Source organism: Macaca mulatta, chromosome X, assembly GCF_049350105.2.
Source record: "Macaca mulatta isolate MMU2019108-1 chromosome X, T2T-MMU8v2.0, whole genome shotgun sequence".
Lineage (NCBI taxonomy): Eukaryota > Metazoa > Chordata > Mammalia > Primates > Cercopithecidae > Macaca > Macaca mulatta.
The window spans coordinates 142,958,137-142,971,610 of NC_133426.1; positions in this window are offsets into that span (position 1 = coordinate 142,958,137).

A 13,474-nucleotide genomic window follows, 5' to 3' on the forward strand; every position below is an offset into this window, starting at 1 on the left:
ATTACACTCTTCTAAGTATTTTTAAATGTACGATTAAGTTATTGATTATAGCCACCCCGTTGTGCTATCAAATACTAGGTCTTGCTCATTCTTTAACTATTTTTTGTACCCACTAACCCTCCCAACCTCCTCCTCTACCCACCACCCTTCCCAGCCTCTGGTGATCATCCTTCTACTCTCTACCTCCGTGAGTTCAATTGCTTTAATTTTTAGATTTCACAGATAAGTGAGAACATGTGATGTTTGTCTTTCTGTGCCTGGCTTATTTCACTTCAGTGGACTTTTGGTGAGAGGTAAGCTGGAGTACAGGCTGCCTAGAGGCCAAGACACCCTCCTGGATATGTACGCACTGGCTCAATGCCGGAAGGGAACACTTTTCACTTCTAACACAATTGAAATGCTGAAGAGGAGTTTGAAAGATGAAGATAACAGGTCTCCGCATGACAACCCCACAGCTCTGAAAGTTCAAAGGTTTCCACTTTGTTAGATGTACACCTTTTAATGATCCCCCGCACTCTATGGCCTTTGCCCACAATAACCCTCACAACAGCAATAAGGTGTGTAGGTGGCAAGTATTATTAGGCTCACATACAGGCGGAGAAAGTGAGGCACAGCCAAGGCGGGGTGAGGGTGAGGCAAGCAAGGTGAATCAACCACTTCGCTTACTCTTTACTTCATTCGAGTTGCCACTCATTGAGTGCCTACTTTGTACAAGGCATAATGCTTGAGCAGTGTCAACCATTAGCCCATGTTATTTCTCCCATTCAGACAGGCCTAGGTTTGCTTGGCTCAGGATGAGGAAAGGCTTCTGCAATAGCTTAGAAGCTGCACTTGAGCTTGCAGCCGCAAAAAAACAGAGTTGGGAAGACCAAAGCCCCTGAGGTGATACCCAGTGCTTAAGAAGGGTGGGTTTCCTATGTAGAATGAGAGGAATCTTCTGCTTGGTTTGTGATCACAGGGTTCACTAGGGGCCAGGCACTGTGCTTCCCCTGCATTATCACATTTGGGTCTTCACAACTCTTGAGACAAGACATAATTATCTTCCTTTGACAGATGAGGAAACTAAAGCTCATTGACTTACCTAAAGTCACAAAGCTGGTAAGTGGTAGAGTCACTTGAACATGAACCACCTAGGGTCTATCTAATTATAGAGCCAATCCAGCTGAAGACATGTCAACTGGTATGCTGCAACATTCAGGTAGAACACTGGGGCTCTGTTGTCCTATAGTGACCAAAAAGTTCATTCAGCTAGAGTTCAGTGCAGTCACCATTGGCATCTACAATAACAGCACAAGCACTTAATAAATGTGGAGTGAATGCATGAATAATGTTCATAATGAAACATTTAATCTTCAAGAAAACATGACCACATGTTTAGAGTCTTCTGTTGGGACATAACATTTTAGAAAGTTTCTTTCCAACAACAGCTATACTTTGGAAGTTTCCACCTGTAAAAGACTGGCCATCAACTAGCATCATGCATTGCTTAATGACAGGATTACATTCTGAGAAGTGTATTGATAGGCAATTTCATCATTGTATGAACATAATAGAGTGCACTTACACAAACCTAGATGGTATCACCTACTACACACCTAGGCTATATGGTATGGCCTATTGCTCCTAGGCTACAAACCTGTACAGCATGTTATTGTACTGAATGCTATAGGCAATTGTAACACAGTGCTAGGTATCTGTGTATCTAAACATATCTAAACATAGAAAAGGTACAGTAAACAAATACGGTATTGTAATCATATGGAACCACCTTTGTATATGCAGTTCCATGTTGACCAAAATGTCATTATGCAGCCCTTGATTGTATTTGAAAAATGAGCTTCTCTAGAAGAGTGTTTCCCCTGATGGTTCTGGATAGTGGACTTGCTTGCCTCCACTGATCTTCCTTCATATGCAGCGTAGGCAGTATGCAGTTGCAGTGATGGTGAGCATAGACTCTGAAGTCAGGCTGCTAAGGTTCTAATCTTGGCTCTGCCAACTTGCTAGCACAATAACCTTAGGCAAGTTACTTCATCTTTGTGTACCTCCATTTCCTCATCTGTTGTGGGGATTAAGTGAGTTATTATTTGTAAAGTACATAGCACCTGGCACATAGTAAACGCAACATAAGTGATTATGCTGCTTCAGGTAATAAAGGAACCTGTGATTAAAAACTGGCCCATGGATAGGCCACTAAATAGAAAAAACAGAAGCATTAAGTTGAAGGTTAAACCTTCAAGTTATAACATCCATGCACCAAGCATTTCTCTTTCCTCTTTTCACTGTTGTTGAGATCTGGAGTAGTTAGACTGTGGCCCACCAGAAGCCACACTCTGTGACCACCAAACCCCAGAATTGCCCACCTCTGTCTTCTAGAAACTCTGAGTAGGTGACTCAGCCCTCACTTGCTAGTTCTCCTGTAGTACCCTAAGCCCGAGGCTAGCCTTAACCATAATAGTGGGTGATCTTGGCAGTGTCTGTTGGGTGGCCCCTCTCTCTCCTAATAAAAATAGCTTCCTAATCTTTGTTAGTGAACTGTAGGACTGATTCAAGACACTTTTGTCATCACCAAGTTGGCTTTTTCCATCCCCCTCCTGATAACATGTCCTCCCTCCTCTTGCCAGGCTACCCTTGAGCTATATCTTCTATTTTTCAAAGTCAGCCGTAGCAAACCACACCTTTGGAGCATCTGAATAGGAGGTCTATAACATCTCTATTTACGTTCTCAGTAGTAAAATGCGTCTGTATATATTTTTTTTAATCTCTAAGCTAATGTTTTCTATTTTTCTCTTAAAGTTAGGAGATTTGGAGAACACTATATTAGAAAGCTCCAAGGTCATGATTAACTTTTTTCTTGATTCAGAAGAGCACATTTTGTCAACAAAATATTACTTCATGCATGTGGAGAGTTTTCACAAAACATTCATCTGTCCTTATGAAATGTTGAATTTAGTGCAAATAAAAAGTATATGGTGCATAATTTTAGCATTGAATTGATGGAATTTCCTCCCTGACATCTGAGTTCTCTTGCTTAACAAACACCTCTCTCTTCACTAAGCAGCCCTATACTCAGGTTTGTTTCTACTCTTCTGCTCTTCTCTCCACTCCTCACCCATCTCACCTCCACTACCAGTTGCTCACTCCTATTTATTGTTGGACTAAACAAAGATGCCATGTTATGCATTGAATTGTGTCCCTTGAAATTCACGGATCAGAATCTCTGGTGTTGGAGTCTTGGGATTTGCATTTTAATGAGTTCCACTGCTGTAAGATCTTTCACCTTCACATTTCATGAGTCTATGACATAGTATCCACTTGGCCCCATCTCCATCATCTATTTAGAAACAGGATCATGTCTGGGCCTTGTGCTGCTCTTGCCTTCTGGTTTGATCCTTAGTACAGCTGGTGATTGAAGTCCTAACCCTAGTACTTCAAAATATGACCTCATTTGGAAATATGGTTATTGCAAATGTAATTAGTTAGGATGAGGCCCCACTGGAGTAGGGTGAGCTCTTAATCCAATATAACTGCTGTCCTTATAGAAAGGGGGAATCAGGAGACAGACCAAACACACATACACAGACATACACAGAGAGAGAGAGAGAGAGAGAGAGAGAGAGGCAGAGAGAGAGAGAATGCTATGTGAAGATGAAAGCAGAGATCATGATGGATGCATATACATACCAAGGAACACCAAAGATTGTCAGCAAACCACCAGGAGAAAGATATGAAACAGACCCTCCCTCTGCATCTCCAAAAGGAACCAATCCTGCTGACACCGTGATTTTGTACTGCCAGTCTCCATAATTGTGAAACAATAAATTTCTGTTGTTTAAGCCACACCCAGTTTATGGTACTTTGTTACAGCAGCCCTAGCAAACTAATACACTATATATGTGTGGTCAATTAATATTTTTCTTTTTGGCTAGGTAAGGTGACCAAATGTTCAAGTTTTTAATACTGTGTATATGTCAAGGGGTCGGGTCTCCTGGGGAAAGTCCTCAACAGAATAGATATATTCCAGGGCCCAGGGATCCAGATGTGTAACTGGATGTGAAATAGCTGGCTGGCTTAGCCAACAGAAATGGCACTTTGTCCTTACAGCCTGGCACTCTGGCCCCAAGGAAGCCTGTGTTGCAGTTCAGTCAGTTTACAGGGAACAATGAAGTTGAGGGGGCCAGATCCATTTTGTGGGTGTCCCTCCCCTGCTAGCACAGCCCATCCAGTCTAAAGCTTCTATGAGCAGTAATACTGGCTGTAGCTGGAAACAACAGGCCACCTGGAATCCTTGGCCATTGGTACACACTCACGTGGAGAGCCCAGAAGGAAAAAGGACTCTCACTAGGACCATCACAGAGAAGAAAAGGCCCTGGGCTGAGTAACCTGGCATCTTAATTTTGTTCTCAAGGCCCTTGAGCAAATGACCAATGTCTCAGGGCCTCTGTTTCCTTCTTTGTAAAATAAATTGGCTCTATAACCATCCTGCTAAGGTAGGGTTTCTCAAAGTAGCCCAGCATGGACCACTGCCAACACAATCACTTGATGTACTTGTTCCCAGCCCTGATCCACTGGATCAGAATCTCTGGTGTTAGAGTCTTAGAATCTGCATTTTTAATAAGTTTCATTGCTCTAAGATCTCTTTCGCCTTCACATTTCATGAGTCTATGATATATTACCCACTCTGCCCCATCCCCATCATCTATTTAGAAACAGGATCATGCCTGGACCCCATGCTGCTCTTAGCTTCTAGTTTGATCCTTAATACAGCTGATGATGTCCTCAAGTGCTTTCTAGCTGTGAAAGCCATATTTCCACTTCCAGCAAAGAATGATCCCAGAGCAAGGAGAAAAGCAAAAATAAAGCTTTGGTGAGAAATAGTTTTGAAACTACTAGCTTAACATAAACTTTTGATATTGCCTGGCTTTTAATTTTCCAGAACCTGTTTGTCCCTCATGAGCACAAAGGATCAGTAGGTACCCTCACTATTTCCTTGAACTCATTCCTTTGACAAAACAAAAAACAAAAAACAAAAACAAAAAAAAAACCAGAAGGGTAGGTTCGCTAATCATTTGAGTTCTACCAAACATCACATAATTGTTTTGCATATCAGTATTTTGTCCTTTCCTGCTAAAGGTCTTTCCTTGGGTTTGCAAATAGAAGTTTGAGAAGAGTCCTGGTACTGACTGAGCTTTCTTGGTAATGTCACGAAATTTCCAACCACAAAGTCAATCTTCATTTGAGTCAGAGCAATTAGAGGAAGACTAATGGCTGTGGACAAACTATTGAAATATTTTATTGAGGAAGCTAAGTAGGCAATTCAAATGGGAGAGACTTTTTGTAAGGGTGGAGTACCATCTGCCACCTTCTAGCAAGGAAATGACCAGAAGTTGTTCTTAAAGATGAGGAAAAAAATGTGAGTATTCAAGATTCCCTCTGATGAACTGTAGGGAATGGCATTGAAGGATGTTTTCCTGGGCCTTCTTGTGACATCTGTTTTTCACAGTCTTTCTATAATTCAAAGTTTAAACTTTGATTTTCAAATCATCTGGCATTGCCCACATTCCAGTACTTGGGATGCCTGAGTTTGGTTCCTCAGGAAAAGCTGCTTATTTCAATTGATCTAGGAAACTATTGACCAAAGTCAATAACTCTTGGGCTCAGTTTAAAAACATACGATAGAGTCAGTTAGAAAAGCACAGAAAGGTCATTTTTCTTTTAGCAGAATGTTGGCTAAAGGAGTAGTACCCTGTTTAGAAGTCGGAATAGCTCTTAATATACCCAAAGCCACCAAATGTTCAAATGGCTCTTTTCACTTGAGAACACAATGGTGCTGGTGGCTTTGTTATTTCCTGAGGCTTGGCAGCCAGTGATGAAGATTTCCTTGTATCAAGAACATGCTTCTTTCATGTAATCTAGGATACTAAAGAGGGTCCATCCTAATAAAAGAGGCCCATGATGCAAATAGTTTGGGTTGGCAATGCCTGTGCAAATCAACAACCACAAATTATAGATTTCAAAAAGTCCTAAGCATTAACTGGCCTCTAAGTAAAACTTAGGGTTAGAGGTTTTCAGCAATGTGACAAAATGCAGTCATTCTTATCAGGACTATAGCGTCTCAGTGACACTTCCATCAGCTGAGCCAGTTGGTGTCAGAAAGATTCTGCTTCTCATGTCGGGGTTTAACTTGATGTCCTCCAAGACGCTAGAATCTTCTTAATTGGTTACCACGGGGGTGGGGTGTAAACCCACCGGGGCACACTCTCCAGCAAACCAAACAACCAGATTAAAAGGATGTGGGAGAGGCTTACACACACACAACCCCCACATCAAGGCCACTGAAACACCTCTTTAGCTAGGAGTAGGTCATGTAGGTGATAGGTGCCAATATAGGATCTAAGTTTGAGGGTGGGAGACTTGGGTCACTAAAAATGACTCATCCAGTTGTACTCATACATACTCCATTTCTCGTGAACTTGATGCGGCTCATGCAGCTCCAACTTAAGGGTCTTTGAGGAAATGACTATCCCCGCCAGAAAAAGTAAAAGCTCTTTGAGGACAGAAGTCATGTCTTGAACCTCTTAACCTTGTATCTATTGCAGAGAAATAGGAGAAAAAACACAATTTCACAGTGATGTGATGTCATTAAAAGGAAATATTTTATCATCTTGCCTTTTAAAACAGTGGTTATTAAAATATGAAGCAACATAGAAAAATGCTTATTAGGAAAGGCTAAGTGAAAAAAAGCAGGATGCAAAAATTACATATATTCTATTATTATAACCATGGAAAAAATATATAAAGATAAGACTAAGAGGGAAATATGACAACAATAGTTATGTTAGAAAGGTAGGTTTTTGAGTAATTGGTAATTGTATTCCTTTTCTCCTTTTTTGGTAATATTGTTAAATTACTTTTATGCTTTTTTAGAATTTTATTTAAAAGAGGGGTTTCTGTGCAGGTATTATACAATCAAGTCCCTAGGCTGAAAGCATGGGTTGATTTTTCCCCTCACCTACCCCAATCTTCCAGAAACAGAGAATCTCAATGGGGTGAGCAATAATTCATCCTCAAAGGGTTGCCCAGGAAAGGCACTCAGCTGGGCTCTTGGCTCTCAGCAACAAGGCCCAGAGAAACTGAGTCACCCCAGCCCAAGAGCCATCAGCCTCATTCCCTTCTGTTCCTCTAAGTTGAAGCCTTGGTGCAACCCATTTTTATGAGTGCCTGCCAGGGTGGTTTTAGAAAGCTGAGTCTCAGGAGGAGGATAAGGAACAGTTGGGAGAGCCCAATTTCAGTTCAATGTGGGTGTTCCTCAAGTAGGGAAGACAGAGGACATGTGTATTGGGTACAAGATGGCGTCTCCTCTTCCTGGGAAGGAAGATGACCTTTGTGGCTAAGATTTTCCACTTAGAGCTTTCCCTGGTCTCACAGATCATCAAACGAATCACCAGATTTACCAAACTATTTTTGTAGGGGCCGCTTACTATACTGACCAAAAGTATCTCAAAAATATGTTTAAGCCCATTTAGCCATTGTTTATTGAAAAAATGCAGAGTGTATAGGGCACCAAAGATTCATACCTTGCACTTGTTCTGCAGCTCATAAACTAATTGAGGAGACAAAAAACAGTTAAGTACCATTGCCTGGTGCTACATAATTAAGTGCCAGGTGAATGGAAGAGAATTCCTAGGCTATCAGAACAACAACTTCTGCGAATTACTCTGCCACCCTCCAGGCTTTGGAGCTCTTGCCACTTGATTAGGTTTCAGTACTCGATCGTTATGGAAAGTGCCTGAGAGTCAGTGCTCAAGTCAACTTGTTTACAAAATCAGTTCCTAACAGGGACAAATTTGGAAACCAATGAAAAAATGCACAGGGATAAAGCGGGTACAAAGTTATATACTCCATATGATTCCAGTGATGCCAAATATATGTGTATTTATGTCTTTATTGAGAGAGAATGCATGCAAGCCAGCAAGTCTAGAAGGAAATACTCCAAAATGTTATCAGTGGTTATCTTTAGGTTGTGGGTGCTTTTGTTTCCTTCTTTATATTTTTCTGCATTTTAAAGTTTCCCACAATGAACACTTATCACTTTTCTCATCAGAAAACCAGAGCTCCATCGAGCATTGGTGGGTGAAGCGTTCTAAAATGTAGAGCTTCTCCGTGAAAATAATAAGGTGGGTTTAAAGGCAATTTTAAAGAAATCCTTGGCTACCTGAAAATGAATTCTTAACAGAAATTAGGCCTGTTTGAGGTAAACTTTTTTTCTACTGAGATTCAGGGGGCAGCTACATCCTCCCACAAGTCTGCTGTCTTATCTCAGTGTCTTCACAGTTCACCCAGAGCCTGAGCGAGCAGGAGCTGAGGACCTACTGTGTGCCCAGCGTGGTGCTGGCTGTGATGGAGCTGCATAGGTCACTGCTGTCTGTCGTGAGTCCAATGTCCATTAGTTACAGGAAGATTTTGGACTTTATCTGACTACATCCCTCCAGCATCTCCTACTGTAGTGAGAGACATCATAGCATAGAGGTTAAAAGCACAAACCCAGGATTTACACAGATGGATTTTCATCTTTTTTATGTTGCTTACTAGCTTGGTCAAGTAATTTGACCCTTCCCAGCCTTGGTTCTACCGCACAAGTTGCTACTGGGAGCCTCCAGTGTGGCATATTGGATTCTTAGCACGAACTGGGCATATAAGAAGTACCCACACGGTTTTAGCCCCATCCTGTTTCTTTCCCAACCCAAGCCACACTCTGAAGTACTACAATATCTTGCTAGGTGTCAAAGAGGAAAGAATTGCAAAAACATGGGTGAAGAAAGATAATGACATTGTGGGATACCATACCCTCGCCATCCACAAGAAGCACAGACTTTCTCTAGATAAGGAAGGACCAAGTTGTGTGGTAGACGGTTAGTTGCCATAGGAGTTTAGATAAAAGAGGATGCCATATGAAACTTGCTGGAAGAAGTACATCTGAGGTGGCTCTAAAGGAAGAGAAAGCATTGGAGGTGAGGTGAACCAAAGTGAAGGCATTATGAAGGCAGGAAGAATGCTAAGCTGTTGGACTATTACCTTGCTCACAGCAGTAGTTTGTGGATAAGATATGCAAGCAGCAAACTCCCTTTTAATTGTCCAGCTCCATCATTTTATATCTAAGAAAACTGAGCCCTAGAAAAAGAAGGCCAGTCACCTAGCTAGTCAGGAGCACAGCCAGTACTGCAATCTTGGCCTTCTTGTCCCCCAGAGCCCAGTGATGTGGTACTAGGCTGAGAGAGCCTTGAGGGCAGGGATCCTGCCTCAATCAAAACTGAGTGAGGGGTGGAAGGTGGAGGAATGGGCCATGACTGCTAAAGGGGACTGGGTGTCCTTTAAGGGGTGTTTAAAAAATGTTCTGGAATTAGATAGTGCTGATGGTTGTGCAACTCATATACTAAAAACCATTGAACTATACATTTTATAATGGGTGAATCATAGGGTATGAGAATTGTATCTCAAAAATGGTGTTACAAAAAAATACTGAGTGGACCCATCCTGGGTCCTGGCCCAGAACAGGGGCTCAGTCGCTAGGAAAGGAATGGGGCCAGTGCATGACAGAACAATAGGGTGATATACAGTTCAGACCATATAGCAATTGTGGCACTTCATACACCCCAAGTAAAAAGGAAAAGGAAAAGAAAAAAATACCCTGGGTGCCTTTGAGGTAAGATATTGAATTCTTTCTCTGAAATTCTTAGGTTTGGCCTTAAATACCATTTCTCCCCTTCCTTTCCTCACTCAGGATGCCCTTGATCTCTTCATAAACAGTTGAGATCAGAGGGTGCCCCTGTGTTCAGAGAACCAAGTGTTATGCTCCAGGTGCTGTCAAGGAGCTAGAGCTGGGCGTATGGAGACCCTGTGGTGTGAGAACTGCCCAAGCCAGCGGAGGTCCCAGGCAGTTCCCCCATTGCCTCCAGGGAATGTGATGAGCACCAAACAGGGGTTCAGTCTCGCTGCTCACCTGGGCATCAGCTTTATAGCTTTCCACAGCTTTTTGTGAGGTTGTAGGGGCTTCTTCTGTTTCTTGAACATACTGGTAGGCTTTTGGTAAATCAAAACAGATATATACACAGCTATTTTTCTCTGGTTCTCTTTCATTTTTGATTCATTCATTGGTTTGTTCATTCTACAAAACAGACATGGCCCAGACCCCTGTAGAGTTTATGATCTAGTGGGGGAGAGAGAGATTACTCAAATACAGTAGACACTTGAACAACAGGTTTGAACTACACAGGTCCACTTATATATGAAGGCAATGATGAGGATGAAGACCTTTATTATAATCCAATTCCACTTAATGAATAGTAAAATTATTTTCTCTTCTTTATGATTTTCTTAATAACACTTCTTCTCTAGTTTAAGAATACAGTATATAATACATGTAACATGCAAAATATACATTAACTGTGTATGTTACTGGTAAGGCTTCCAGCCCACAGTAGGCTGTTAGTTACGTTTTGGGGAGTCGAAAGTTATACAAGAATTTCCGACTGCATGGGATGCCAACTTCCCTAACCCCCAGTTGTTCAAGGGTCAACTGCAGTTCCTGTGGTAGGTAATTCTAAGATGGCCCCTAAGATTCCTATCCCTGGTGTACATGCCTTGTATAATTCCCTTCCCTCTCTATGGGGAGAATCTGTGAATATGATGGAATATTCCTCCTGTTATTAGGTTACATTTTAAGGCAAAGATAAGGGGATTTTGCAGATGTAATTAAGGTCCCACATTAGTTGACTCTTAGTTAATTCAAAAGGGAAGATATGCAGGGTGGGTCAACTTAATCACAAAAGAAATTGTAAGATGACAACTGGGACTAATGCTGCAGAAGGGGAATGCATGGCACGATTTAAATAAAAATAGCTAACACTCAACGTAATATATACTGTTTCTCAGGTGCTGTTCTTGGTACCTTGCTTAGGTCTCACAATAGCCCTAGGAAGAGACTACCATTCTCCCATTTCCTAGGTGATGAGATAAAGGCACAGCGAGTTTAGTGACTTGTCCAATGTTGTATTCTTGGGGAATGGTAGTGTGGGGATTTGAAGCCAGGCAGTGTGGTTTTGGTTCTGAGGGTCATGCCACACCCACTAGCCCAGAAAAAGCCTTCCTTTTAGAATGGGAGATGTTTGAGGGGAAAAGAAAGTTGAGCTTAGTCCTTCTTGCATCTGTTTCCCACTTTGGTTTCTGTGGTACCTCCCAATCCTGGTTCTCTTGTTTTGTTTTGTTTTGTTTTTAAATCCCTCCTTGCTTCTCTTTTTTTCTTTTACCTAATTTTGAGATTGTCCCCAAAGCTGGGTTACTTGCACCCTGTTCTGTCCTCTAAGTTTTCTTTCTTTTTGACAATGCATTCATTCTGATGAATGGCCTTTTAGAGTATTATGAAGTCATGCAATTAATTTTTAGCAAGGAATCAGAGCTGATTTCAAAATCAAATGTCATATACATCAATCTGTGTACAGCTAGTAAAAGTATTGTAACTTGGAATGAAATGACTACTTTATCAGTTTGCAATTCTAGATACCCAGTAGAATCACCTGAGGAACTTGTTCAGGTGATTCTAATGTGCAAACAGGGCTGAGAACCATTGGGTTATTACAATCAACGAAGCCATTTAATACAATCTTACTTTAAGGGAGTCTAGGAGTAGCATGGAGGTAGTCCAAATGCCTAAGTGGTCAGGAAGAATGTTACTTTGTTTATAAAACTATTGTGAAAATTGATTCTATGAATTGGAGAATTGGAGTTATCTTGTCATACCCAGCTAGAGTTGAGAGACCATGGAGTAAGCACCTGCCCAGAGATTATGCCACAAGCCAGCTACCAAAATGACCTGCCATAACCCTAAGACCAGTTTTATCCACTGCCATCACTCACTGATCAGAGCTTGCCCACTCCCAAAACTTTCGCTAGTTCCAATGAGTTTTCTTTCAAAATAATATGTAACATCTCTCTCTCTCTCTCTCTCTCTCTCTCTCTCTCTCTCTCTCTCTCTCTTTAACTTTTTGAGACAGAGTCTTCCCCTGACACCCAGGCTGGAATGCAGTGGTGCGATCATAGCTCACTGCAGGCTCAACTTCCTGGGCTCAAGTGATCCTTCCACCTCAGCCTCCCGAGTGCCTGGGACAACAGGTGCACACCACCATGCCTGGCCTCTCTTTCTACTAAAACCCCCAACCTTCTCTTTGTTCTTTGGACACACCGAAGGCCAACCCAGTCTGCATGTATGCCCAAAATTGCAATTTTGCTTTCCAAATAAAATGTTTTGTTTTAGATATTTGACTCTATATTTTTATTTGACTTTGACACCGTGCATTAATAAACATAAGCCAGTGCAGCAGTAAAACACTCCACATTCACTGATGCAAGTGAAGAAAACACAGGAAAACAGAAAAATGATAGTATATCACCTCCCTTAGTGTGTTCCACACAGTTTAATAGGCATTACATAGGTGAGAAAATAAGGTGGTGAGAGGATGGGGGGAATTGGGTGTAGTGTGATACCACTTTACAAATGTATTATTGAATCCTTACAATACTGAGAAGCATCCCTATTTAAATATGAGGAAACGGAGGCACAAAGAGTAAGTGACATGTCTGAAGTTATAAGGATAGTAAGATAGAAATATTAATTCATCTTAGGAATGAAGAACGTTGCCATTCTTCCTTTTCTGAAAACATCACCAAGAATTATTGTTGAATTGTTTGCTATTTCACCATTTATCACAATAATGTTTTTTCTTTGTTCTGTTAAGTGAATTAGATTAATGAATTTTCTAACATTAAACTATCCTCTTATTACTTGAATGGGTCCCCCTTGGTGAAGGTATGACTCTGTTCACATACTGCTAGACTCCATTTACTAATATTTTACTTGGCTTATTTTCAATAAATATTTATGTGTAAGACTGCAGGCAGCTTAATTTTTATGCTCTTTGTCAGATTTTGATATGCTGGATTTGATTTTTTTTAATGAGAATTTTTTTTGTTTTTCTCTGTTCTAGAACATTCGAAAAAGTATCAAAATTACTTGTTCCTTGAAAGTTTGAAAGAATTCATGAATGAAACTGCCTCAGCCTGATGTTATTTAGGAGAATTGGCTATTTAAAAACACTCCTTGTTTGGGCCAGGCACCGTGGCTCACGCCTGTAATCCCAGCACTTTGGGAGGCTGAGCTGGGTGGATCACCTGAGGTCAGGAGTTCGAGACCAGCCTGGCCAACATGGCAAAACCCTGTCTCTACTAAAAATACAAAAATTGGCCAGGTGTGGTGGTGTGGCCTGTAATCCCAGCTACTCAGGAGGCTGAGGCAAGATAATTGCTTGAATCCAGGAGGTGGAGGTTGCAGTGAGCCGAGATCATGCCACTGCACTCCAGCCTGGGCGACAGAGTGAGACTCTGTCTTACAAAAAAAAAAACAAAAAAACAAAAAAACACAGTT